The sequence below is a fragment of the Hirundo rustica genome, chromosome 3 (assembly GCF_015227805.2).
Source record: "Hirundo rustica isolate bHirRus1 chromosome 3, bHirRus1.pri.v3, whole genome shotgun sequence".
Taxonomy (NCBI): domain Eukaryota; kingdom Metazoa; phylum Chordata; class Aves; order Passeriformes; family Hirundinidae; genus Hirundo; species Hirundo rustica.
In genome coordinates, this window is record NC_053452.1 from 18,637,557 (window position 1) to 18,650,417 (window position 12,861).

The following is a 12,861-nucleotide window of genomic DNA, read 5'->3' on the forward strand; positions in this document are numbered from 1 at the left end:
TAAAAACCTGCCAGCAAAATAATAAAAAGGACTTCTTAAAAAATAAACATTATTCCAATTCCCTCTCTTAGTCAAAAAGCCCTCCCACTCTGCAACACATTCATCTACAAAGCTGAATAGACAGTACAATACTGAAAGCATTAGCAGCACTGCTAACACTGTGGCAATAATACAGCAAAGTGATCTGAAATCCCCATTTCTTTTGACCAACTTCTTGCCACTTGTATCATTCTGTCCTTCTTGGCACCCCAACACAATACATAATTTTCTAAATTACTTGAGCTTTTCTGCATACTTTCATTAACATAGCAGGTGCAGTTATTTAGACCATTAATGTCGTAGCAGTAGTGGAAGTTGGGAGTGACCCCACTGCAAATTAACAGTTCAGACACAAGAGGTGAATGGTGCTTTAAAATACAGCTGGAAATCTTCCACTGTACCCAAACAGGACTTGGTCCAAGGTCCTTGTCTGAAAGCTGCTCTCTTAACACAAGTCACTTGAGTTGGAGGAGAAAAGCGTTACAGATTAATTCTGGTTTGTGGAGAAAAGAGGCTCTTTTCTTCCAGCTGAAGTTAAAAGCTGCCAGCAAACATCAGCGACCTATTTGGAAATTTTGGACTGACTCCTCATGTGATTTGACCATGGAGTTTTTCTCCTCTTGATATTGTATTATTTCTATGAAGCCAGTCACCAAAAGCTTCTCTGAGTCAAATTCATTCTTCCTGCCCTTTCCCTTCACATTACTGTGCCACAGTTTGTCTTTCCTTTCCCATTCCCATCAATTCTCAGCAATAACTTCCAATAGTTTGAAAGGCTGATGCCAACGTTAAGGTTGAACCTACAGGGGAATCCCTCCTATTCGACCTGCTCTGTCCATTTTATCTCCCCTTTCTAAACTGTAAGCTTTAAGGGGCATGGACAGACATAAATTCAAACAAAGTAATATTTACAAAAGTAGGGCTCACTTTGCCTGGGCCTGCTGAGATTACTGGTGCATGGATGTTAAAGATATTGCATTTATGTACTGTAAATAATGTAATGTAAAGTAATGTCAGATTGTGGCTACTACTGCATACCTCAGGAAACAGAGAAAATAAACCCCAGGAATTCTTCTTGAAATATTACAAAAAACTATGAAAAAAAAGGAGATGCAAAAAAGCCGACAGTGTGATAAATCATATTGAGAATGTGCTGGTCACATGTCAAACCACACTGACAATACTAAATAGAGAACTGGCCACAGAGTGGGGTCCCACAGCATGTGTTGGTAATTGCATCACCTGTGCTACATATTCTGAATAACTTTGGTTGAACTACCTGACTTATTAATCATGTAACCCTATAGTTAAATGTAGGATATGGCTGCACAGCTCAGCGCAGCACTCCTACCGAGTAACTCCAAAACAAGATGCTGTAGAGCTGTGTCACTGGCGTGCTCCACCCCGGATAATGAGCACAGCAGCCAGCTAGGAAGGCAGGCTGAGGTGGGAGACCTGCATCTTCCATAGCCCCAGCCTACAGCCCAGTGTCCCTCTAGGAGTGGGAATGAGGAACAGGACAATCGTTAGACCCATCTCACTTCAAAGACTTCAGGAAACAGCCTTTTGAAGTACATGTAGCACATATGGATGTAAAAGATAAGATCTGCTTCTCTTTTACCTGAGACACCTCTCTAAGTGAGATTCCAGTCCTTCTTGTTCACAACCACCCAAATTGCTCTTCTTCTGCAGAGCTAAAATGATGGCAATGTGATCAGAAGCCACAGCAAATTGAGTGTTACATTGTTGTTGATTAATTATATCACTAAACACATTCTAATTTGTTTCAGCGGAACCTATGTGGCCCCACAGAGGTAAGAATCACAAAAAACGTGCACTGAAGCCAGTAGAGCTTACACACAGGTGTAAGTCAGTCTTAAAACAATGTAAATCTCATTTAGGTAAACAAACAACAGGCCCAACATGTCATCTACCTGAATTTATTAAAATAGCAGTGTATACCAAATATTACTCGGGTTAATCACCATGAGTCATACCCACTGAACCTCATTCTGATATTCCTTGTTTTTCCTCACATAAAACTTCTGCAGTGTAAAGAGAGCAGGTTTAGGCCAAACAATTCCATGAGCTCATTAGCTTCACACCACAAACACAAATCAGACACGCGTAAGAATAAAGAGCCAGTTTGGCGAGATACCATGATGCCAAGTCAGGTCAGTCAGGTTATAATAATTTTTAATTAACACTCTTCCAAGTTTCAGTGTTATTTACTTGCATGCCAGTGTCACTCAGAACAATACAATCCTCTTTCCTCCCTATGAAAACCTTGGAAAAAACTGAAAGAAAAATTTTAAGCCTGATCTGGACAAAGAGAAATCCAATGTAATGACAAATAAAAATGATAGGTGAAATTGAAACCACTTAATGAAAACATCTTTAGGAATGGAATAAGAAGACTTATATCAGTCTGATATCCACTGATAAAGAAACAAAAAGCATAAAACAGCACAGGTTGAACACCACAGAAGACATGACTTCTACTATTCTATCTATTTTTGGTTATGTTTATGCAAGTAGCAAAAATTCCCCATCTCAGAGGCTTTATATTGCTTTGCCCCTGAAAATGCTCCCTTTTGAAACACTGCTAGTGTTATTCCCTAAGGAATACAAAGCTTCAATGTAAAATTCAGCATTCTAGAAGGTTTCATTAAAAATATTAGTATTTTAATTATGTTTTGAAAAGGCTTGATAGTGCAATAACTATGCAATATTATTCATCAAGACTTGTTTCAAAAGCCAAGTCATGGAAGCAGTTGTTGACAATGTGCATCTGCCTCCATTTACTGCCTTCAAAATGAAAAAATCCAGACTGAATATTCATAGGGTTTGTTCCATATATTAAACTATTTACAATTTAAATTAGGCAGTCATGTTATATAGGTAAAATGATAAAAAAAAATTGAAAGTGTTGAAAAGGTGTAGCTAAAATTGCTATTCCTATGGCAAACTTTAGAATATATGTGAAGTAGCATAGTCATATTTTTCACGCAATATTTGCAATGTATTTCATTATTGATATTTTGTTAACAATATTGATAAAACACAAATATTTATACGTTATAAAAGTAAGATGTAGAGTAATATATTAGTACTGTGTAGAAGACTGTTTAAGGATGTCTTGGCATCAAATAACTCACAAGATTTCATGGAAGTCATAATGTGTTTATACCAGACATTTTAGGATATCTGCATGGTCAAACTTTTTTAACAAAGGTAGATGATCCTAAGTCTCTTCTCAGTGTTGAAGTAATGCTATCCAAATATTGTTGAAGAAGGCATGCAAGTATGTGTTATGGGGTAATTGACCTTATAAAACATAAAAATTAATATGAAACATAAATGGGGTCAGTGAACAAAAGTGCTTATTTTAGAGTTTTGTTGAAAAGGTTTTATTTTCAAGATGGGATACTCATATTTCTTTGCTTTTTACAAAGGATAAGAGATGGTGGGAATAAAGAGAAACTGCTGACAGTTCTGTATACACAGAATGCTTACTGCATTTAATCAGGAAAGCTTTTTAAGCTTCCACCTTGCTTTTTGTTCCTTTGATAGTATTTCCATAACAATTTTAATAGTGTGCATATTTTTAAAGTAACAAAACTAATTAAGCATCAGTGACTACCCCTTACCATCTAATGAACTGCACATAGGGTCTAGTTGGGCCCAAGAGTCACAACACACATACCCCGAAGAATCAAGAGGATGGAGAGCTCTGGGAGCAGCTTCAAGATAAGATGTGGTAGGTCTAGACCCTCAGAGATCCCCAAAGGCCACCCTCGGATCCTTCCTGCTAAAGACCTTGGAGACCTTCTGTTTCTCCAGGTGACCTGTAAATACTGGCCTGAACATTCCTGTCTGGCTGGTTTCCTCCCACAGTTGAGTCTCAGGAGCCATTATGACCTTGAGGAGAGATGATGACAGATCACCAAGAAGGGATGTGATGGTACAGCTCTGCAATCCACGAGCCACAGGCTGGCCTGCTCCACTGCCACAGCTCACTGTGGCTGTCAGTGGCGCACTGGCATCTCTCATATAACAGTTTGAAATTTCAAATTTACCATCAGAGTGGTAGAACGTAGGTCAGAATTCACCTCTTTTAACTCTACTCACCTATGAGTTAGCGATGTACTCTAATGTCGCTGGGCTAGGCCCCTGTAGGGTCACTGCAAGAGCCAGAGATTGACACATCCCATCTTTGATAAGGATCTGGGATGAATCACCCTTTGTGGCTGCCTCCACCTCTCCAGAGGAAGCCTAGAAAAATAGCTTGGGCCAACTGCTTAACTTACAGATGTACAAAGTCAGGTTAGATGAATGCCATGAATTACATTTTTCAAAAAGAAAGTTCTATCAAGGTTTTCCTGCTAACACTGTTGCTACAATAATAACAGCAAAGCAGATTCATCAAGCTACCTACTTTGCATTTGTGTCAATGCTCCTGGCAAAATGAAATTAGTTCTGTTCAGCTGTGTCTTTGGCACTGCACATCTTTGGCAGGGGACTCTTAACAACACATGGGTATTCTTTTCACTTCAGGGAGAGGAGTTTTGTCTTTTAGGAGAGAAAGCTTGAGCTCATTTCAGGATGCATTGTGAGGTTTCGAGAGGCCATGGTGTGCAATATAATTAGTTACTCCGAGGTGACAAATTTCTTATAATTCATAAAACCAGGTTCCAACTGTGAAAATGCAGTAAACAGTACTGCCCACAGAAGTATGTCTATGCACGCACTGAAATATTTAAAAGACCAAGCCTTTGGTGCTAATTTTACAAAACTCCCCCTTCCTCCCTCCAGCTAGAACTACTTCCCACCATGCTTCCCCAGTATCCAGCACTGAAAGTATCCAGCAAGACACACTCCTCTCGCAGATGTGGCACCCTGAAGAAATGCTATTAAATTGGAGTTACTGACAAAGACGGTGTTGGTATTTATAGAAAATGAGGAACTACCTCAGAAATTCTACAGATGTAATTGTGTCTATTGTATTAACTTGTCCTGCTGGATAAAAATAGGAATGACAATATCTAGGGTGTCCTGCCTATTAATGTCCAACTGGTGATGAGTAATGCAGGCAAATGCATGTCAGTAAATCCTACCTACCACACTATGCTTCAGAAACCCTCTTGGTACTCTTCATTAAGAGAGCAGCCATGAAAGCATAAAGGTTTAGTCTGCATGTATTTGAAATAATTATATCATTTATGAGGCAAAGATTCAAATAAGGTATCTCAGTAAAAAACAATTTCTCCCTACATTCTACACAGATTGTACCCTCTTCAAAACCCCCCAAGTATTACAGAAAATTTGGTGAATGTTATACTTTCAATCGGAGAAATCAGGTTGGTTTAGTACAAAAGACCCAAATACATTAGTCAAAGACAAAAACCCTAAACTCTCTGACACTAAGAGCCTTTGAAAAGGATCTGAAGGAACTCTTCTGAAAATCAGAATGTAATGTTTAAAGATTACTGGATCACATGGATTTAACATCTTTCTGCCTCGTGTTAGCCTCAGACAGAACCTGTGTCTTGCATGAGCATCCTCCTGAAAGCCTGAGTGATCAGTCTTCAGTCCCATGCAATGCTCTTGCCTACTCCTGCATCTCAGGCCAGTCTAGTTCTGGAACAAGACCCTTTCTCAAGCATGCAGAAAAAGTATTTTTGTGCTGAACTACTGGTGGTGTCTTGGGTTCTTTATCAGAGTAGGTATTTGAAACTTCCTGAGGTCTTAAGTCTGAGAGTACGTGACAGAGATGATGTACAGAAAATATTAGATGAAATGGTGAAAACTTTTTACTACATAAGTGTATGGAGCCACACAAAGGAATCTTTGCCCTAATTTTGTGGCTCTTTATTTCCAATGTAAATACTACGCACCAACAAGGAAGGAGGAGCTTGTACAGGAAGTTGTATTTTAAGTAAAGGTACAGTTACAAGAAAAACTAATGATTTCCCTTAAAATAAGGGGCACTTAAATAGTGCAATGACATTCTTGTGACACTGGCCTTTAATCTTTTGCCCAAAGTAAGGAGGGTCTGGTTCACTTGCTTTTTTAAACATGGACTTGGTAAACCATATATTCTTGGTTTATAGGAAGGGGAAAAAATTAGTAAGTAATCCCAGGGCTCCAAGGAGCTATTCACAAGCTTAATGTTAAGATGTAATCTTCTGCTGATTACGTAATAATTTCCCCTCTGCCCATTCCAGAGTGGATATGAGATACTACAGTCTACATGCCTGGTCTTGAATGTTTAGTTCCAGGTGTGAGAGCTCGCTGCAGTTGCCTAGAGAAAGGCAAAGTGTACATGTCATTCTGGGAGAGACAGGTCCTAACTCCAAGGATCAGCAATAGAAGGTGGTGTATCACCCCATTCAGGGTTAGGCTCTAGGAGCTATGTGGGAGTTGGCAGACACAACTAACAAGACTGAAATAACAATTGCCTTGAGAGCCAGCACAAAATAAAAGGCAGGGGAGCAGCCCTCAAGTAGGAAAAGTAAAATAACTGCAACAATAGCAGGACAAATCTAATCTCACATAAAAACACTGATAACTCATCTGAGATCTGGACATGAAATCGACATGCTGATATTACGGAACACAGTCCAGAAGAAACAACAAGCTTGGAAACCTCCATGGAATAAAATCAGTGATTGGCTTTTCTGTGGAGTATCTGCCAGCTCCTGCTGCACACAGTGGTCAGAAGGGGATTTCAGAAGTGTTAGAGTGAACATTTACACCTATCAAGATGTGGAGGAAAAAAAAAAAAGTACGCTGTTATTCTGTCCATTACAACCCACTGAAGCACTGACATGGTGGCATACCGTCTTTCCAAATTCTGGCTGCACCTAACTTCTGAATATATCTGAAAATGCCTGATGCATCACAGGATGCATAGACTGATTTTGCAAGGTGATATCTAGGACAGTCCCAGACAGATAAATCCTGCATGCAAAGCAAGTCTGACATGTCATATTCACGGCATATGCAATACTGTCTTGCACAGCAAGTACCAATCTGGCAGCAGACCTCTTGCACACGCATGCTTTATCTGTCCTTACAGGGAAGTCTGAGTTCTCCCAATACATCACATCCTGCGCATCCAGAAAGACACCTATGGCAACGGAAATCCAGGGGAAACCATGCCATGTATGCTCTTCCTACGAGAAACTGCACTGACCGTGTAACAACATGACACACCCTGTATTAAACAGGACGTTCTGTACCACATGGGATCCTCGGCACTTTCTGACATTTATTTTTGTGACCACACCACGCTGTGCTTACCCAGGAGAGTGCAGAGGTCAACATCAGTGTATGCACATGAATTTGGTGGACAGAAGACATTGTACGATTACTTAATATTTAATTAGGTTGCAACAATAGCACTACTGCCCTTATCCTCACCGCACAAGCTGAATTACAAAGCAACACGATGGCTGAAGCTTTGGGATAGAATATCAGTAACCCCCGAGACATGACGATTATCCAGTCACCAATACTGTTCCACCCCTAACACAAGGATAGTCTTGTACAAAGTATATCTATAATCACAGCAAAATTAAAGTTAGGCAACATATTCTGCAGGTCACTGGTTCAACCTCCTGCTCCCTCCACAGCTATCTTCAAAGATAAACTAGGTTGCTCAAAGTCTTTTCCTGTCTAGTTTTGTTTCCATGGATGGAAAATCCACAGCCACTCAGGGAAAGTGTTCCACTTTTGTTTTCTTACACACAATTGGAATACCTCTGGGTGCAGCTTCTCTCTTTTGTCTCTCATCCTGTTGGTGACTATCTCAGAGAGAAGCCTTGTGCCATCTTCCCTATAAACATCTCTGGTAAGGTGCACATTGTAATGAGATCCTACTGTGGCTAAACCTATTTCCTCATACATCACGTGCTCCAGCCCCTCCCACCTCAGCGGCCTCTGCTGAACTGGCTCTCCCCAAACTGGACAGCGTGCATCCAGCGTGGCCTCACCAGCGCTGCACACAGAGCTCATACCTGCCGGGTATGTGGATAACGCAGCCCTGCAGGTGTTGAAAGCCAATGAGGAACTTCTTTTGTCCATCAGGATGGCCAGGCCCTTTTCTGCTGGGCTGCTTCCAAGCCAGCTGGTTCTCAGCCTGTAGCGTCCTATGAGGATAGTCTGTCTCATATTCAGGACTTTGCCCTTGTCTCTGTTGACCAACACAAGGCTCTCGCTCCTGCAGCTCGGGAAGCCTGCCCTGACTGGCGGCCTCCTGTGTATCAACTGATCTCCCCAGCTTGGCAAGGGGATCAGCCAAAAACTTGCTGAGGGTGCACTGTACCACCCCCTGCGCAGTGACCTTATCAAACAAGACTTGCCCTGGTATCGATCCCTGACCCCTCCTAACGGGGCATCAGGCGAGACTTCAAACCCACGAGACACAACCTTCAAGCCTGAGGTTACAGCCAGTTTTTCACACGCACAGTCTGCCCACTCCACCCACCTCTCCAGCTACAAGGTTAGTGAGGAAGTCCACCAGAAGCCCTCATAAAGACAAGCTTGAATGGCATCCTCTGCTTTTCCCTGTGCTCACTAAGCCCAAAGTCAGTGACACTGGGTCAGACAACTGAACTTAAACATTAAGTGTAACATTAAGTGTAACATTAGCCTTTGCTCAGTCACCTGCAGTCTTTTTAAATGCCATGGACTTTCAAATGTCACAGGGTGTGAGCACACAATAAAACTGGCCAGCTACCTCAACACTCAAATGGGTGTCATGTGGTCCAGTGGACTTGTACAGGCCCAGATATATGCCCAGACAGAGTGAACTTTCTGTGGGTAGTTTCCCTCCTCTGCCCAAACCCTGCTACCAGCCACAGAAGCTTGGAAGATTTTCCAGCAAAGTCCAAGATGAAAGAGGTCTCTTCCTTTTCCTTGACCTTTATGCCAGTTTAATCACCCAGTTCTGCAGCAGACCCCCATCCTCCTCTGCATGAAGTGATGGAATCTCAGACCAGTGTAATTTGCTTACTATCTGCTGAATGATTTCTAGAAATGCCGTTTAAGGAAGGTGCTTATCTTTCATCCTTATGTCATTTTTTGGAAGTTGCAAGCACATCCAGGTGCCTGTTCAAGCCTTTATTTAGCTGGTACTGTGGAAAATGTGATTGTTTTAAATTATTCTTTCTTCCTTTTTTCTTTGCTGTTAGTTGATTTGTTTCTAGTAACCTTAAATTTGGTGCAGAAGAAAAGGGAAAGTATACACAGCTGATAGGGAATCAAACAATTCATTACCTTCAGCATGTAGCTCTGACTGCTAATCCATCTCTCAAAGATTTTCTCTAATATTTTGTCGAATTACAGCTCTGCTGAAGCAGCCTCACATGGTTATTATCAAATAATCCAGGCTCCTAATGAGAGTTCCTTCCTATTATTCAGATTTGGACTGTGCTCCATCCTCCTCTAAAACAAAATCGGGGTGGGGGGGGGTGGGGGGGGGGGGGGGGGGGAGGGAGGTAAAAACAAAACAAAACAAAACAAAACAAAAAAGACCTTAATTAGCCAAAGTTTATTAGTTCTAGCCAGCTCATAAATAATAAATTCAAGGGTTGTTTTTTCTTTTTTTGACTTTCCAGACCTAGAAAATGGAAGTGTTTCTTGCTTTTCAAGCATTTGTATTTAATCTAGAATGTCCCAAGACAGGTTTCTTACACTTAAAGATACCACGAGTTCAAAACATTTCACACTGGTAGTTTCATTGCGTTGGTTTTTTTTTTTGTTTGTTTGTTTGGGTTTTTTTTTGTTTTTTGGGATTTTTTTTGTTTTTTCTGGGAGTAATTGGTCCCTTCAGTTTTCTAAACTATCACAATAAATAAGAAGTATTTCTGCAACATTTTTTCTGTTAAAAATGTGGATCTATACAATAGGAAGTTGTCTAAATTACAATATGGTCAGAATTGTACATATTCTCCACAGCACACCTCTGCTTCAGTAATAAGACTGGTACTACAACTGTATTTAAGGTTGCTAAAGTTTCTCTTCAAAATTCCTGTTCTGGGTGTTTATAAGTTTTGTCTTTTTTTATAGCTGAATTGTTGCATTAATTCTCTACTTTTGGGAAACTTTAAAGATGCCTGAATATGATGAGCCCATACTTCTGTTATTATAATAGAGTCATCTGTCACAAGTGAGACATGTTTTGTATTTACCAGTTGATTCTCTAATCACTCAAAAAGCTGCACACTTACTTGGATTATTGCATTTGCCCTCTCTCATGTGGCTGCAGAAGAGAATCAGATACAAATCACTGATGAAGAACTGACAAAGCATGGTGCCATTACTCCTTTCACAATTCTCTTTTTCCTGTGACTGTGCCAGCCCCAGGCCTATCTTCCAAGATCCCTTCCTGGTGACGAGGGAAAGCCTAGGAGAAGTAAAAACCACCTCCATGATTAGGGAAGCCATAGGTGACAAAGGACAACAGGAACAGATGGTGGGAAGGGGTTTTTACCATCCCCTTCCCCTGGACACTGAGGCACAAGGCAGGAAAGAATGATGAGCAACTTTACCTTCCTGAAAACCTCATCTTGATCTTTAAAGTTCACTTTCAGGTGCCTTCACAGGGTCTGTGCTGTTCTCTGTAACCGGTCCTGTCATCTTTACCCAAGTCTTTGAATTATGGGTCCAGTGATGGCATCTGGCACCAAGAACTCAAGAATGCTGAAAACATAGAACAATGGAAATAAGAGTGTATACAGCAGTGAGGAGGCTAAAACACACACCTTGTGTTCTCCAACAATGGCTGGTGAGCTAAAAACACAACATCAGCATTCCCCTTTCTAGAAGACGGATGTTGAATTTAGCCCTACAGCCACACCTGGGCAGAGGTCAGGGACAAAGCTCTTTCCAACCTCTCCCTCTGGCATAAGAGTGCTTTGGCTGTTATCAGGAAAATATCTTCTGCAGCCTCTAAACAGGGCCAAGGTATCTACTTCAGCTGGTCAGGCCTCATGAGGTCTCATCTCCTTCTCCGATTTCACTCCTTTCATGCATTTTGTTGCTCCATGAAGTTCCCCACTGGTCTTGGGCCTGTGATTTCCCTCAGCTGGACCTTTTCTAAGTTCCACTCAAAACAAAGCACTGTTGTTCAAACTTACTACTTTAACCTAAGCCAGTACTCCTAAAACCTCAGCTTCTGTAGGGGAAGACAATTAGATATTAACCTCAGCTTTCAATAAGGAAAAAAAAAAAAAAAAGTTATTTCCCTTTGGGTTTTGAAGAAAAGCTCAAGCATACCAAAGATAAAAATTCTAGGCTCTAAACCAAATAACAGAAAACATATTATTTCAAGATGCTATTTTTAAAGACCAGGATTTCACTCATCTCATAACTTTTGACCAGAGGCTTGGCTCAGGACTGAGTTTGCCTTCCACCATACAGGAGGGTTAGCAGGGAGAAACCACAGGGCAGAGACTGGGACCCTTAAAATTCCTGCTGTCTTCTGACAGCCCGTCCTGACGAATGTGCCCCAACTCTCGACATTCTTGTAAGGCCTACAGCAAAACTGCCATTTCCCCCCTTTTTCCATGCCAACACATGCAATGACTACAAAAGACAAGACTGTCATCAAACCTTCCAGTAACCAACCCGTGCAACAGCAGGATGCGACTTCATTAAGCGTTTTCCTTTTTTTAAAACTCCCAAACACAGAATCAGGACTGGAAGGGACCTTAAAGATCATCCCGTTCTAAATACCCTTGCCATGGGCTGCAACACCTTCCACTAGACCAGGTTGCTCAAAGCCCCATCCAGCCTGGCTTTGAACGCCACCAGCACTGGGGCATCCAACCCTCTCTGGGCCACCTGTTCCAGTGTCTCATCACTCTCACATAGAAGAATTTCTTCCACGCACCCAACCTAATTTTCCCCTGTCTCAGTTCGCACCCATTTCTCCCTACCCAAATTGCATCAGGAAACTACCTGAGGCCGGAAATTATCCGGTCACCTCCACGGTGTCGCAGGGACGGCCGGTCCCACCGGGACACGTCGGGGCAGCGGGCGCTCACCGCACCTCGTGCGCGACCACCCTCGCCCCTCGCCCGCCCCGGCGCTGCCAGGCGCGGGCACACACCGGGCACACGCCCGGGACCCCCGGGAGCCCCTCGGGCACGACGCCCACGGCCCCCGCGGGCGCCGCGGGACCCCGCGCGGGCGGGCGGCGACCCGGGCGGTGCCGTTGGGGCGTCCCCGTCCCCCCCGGGGGCCGCCCCGCCGCCGCCCCCCGGCAGCCGTGGGGCCGTGCCCACCGCGGCCCCGGGCGGCGGAAGTGTGTGTAGGGGGCAGTGCAGGAATTTCCTGTGACGTCCCGGCCCGGACTCCATTAGGTGCAGCTGGGCTGAGAGGAGACAAACCCGGCGGGCAGCGAGCGGAGCGGGCCGGGCGCCTGGGGCTGCCGGGCGGGGGCTCAGGGCAGCGGCGGCCGCCATCGCCAGAGGGAGCCCCGAGCGGGCGGCGGCGCTGCCTCCGGGACCCCCGGCGGGCGCAGGGCCCCGCTCCGCCTCCCCTCGCCCCCGCCGCCTCCCCCTCCTCGCCCCCCCGGCTTCCCACCACGGCCGCTCTCGGCGAGGAAACTCTGGCCTCCGCTTCCTCCTCCTCCGACTCGGACACCGGCGGAGCCTCCCCGCCCCCGCGGAAGAAAGCCCGGGCCTCCCCGGCGGCGGCGGAGGGAGCAGGAGAGCCCGGGGCTTCCGCGGGCAGAGCAGGCCTCACCTCGTCCCAGTCCCCCTCGGTGCCCGCCGGGCTCGCCCCCGCCGCCGCCCCGCTCAGAGGCAGCTG

At 43.9% G+C, this 12,861-nt stretch overlaps 1 long non-coding RNA gene across 2 annotated transcripts in view; it reads right to left on the bottom strand.

The window, feature by feature from the left end:
• The window catches only part of LOC120751025 (uncharacterized), a 35,357-nt gene extending 23,242 nt beyond the window's left edge, over nucleotides 1–12,115 (bottom strand). For both annotated transcript variants that reach the window (XR_005700244.2, XR_005700243.2), the window contains exons 1-4: nucleotides 12,007–12,115; nucleotides 10,596–10,746; nucleotides 10,275–10,450; nucleotides 9,322–9,489 (exon numbers count right to left, since the gene is read on the bottom strand). This is a non-coding gene — a long non-coding RNA (uncharacterized LOC120751025). The remainder of the gene's footprint in view (nucleotides 1–9,321; nucleotides 9,490–10,274; nucleotides 10,451–10,595; nucleotides 10,747–12,006) is intronic.
• Between the last annotated feature and the right edge of the window lie 746 nt (nucleotides 12,116–12,861).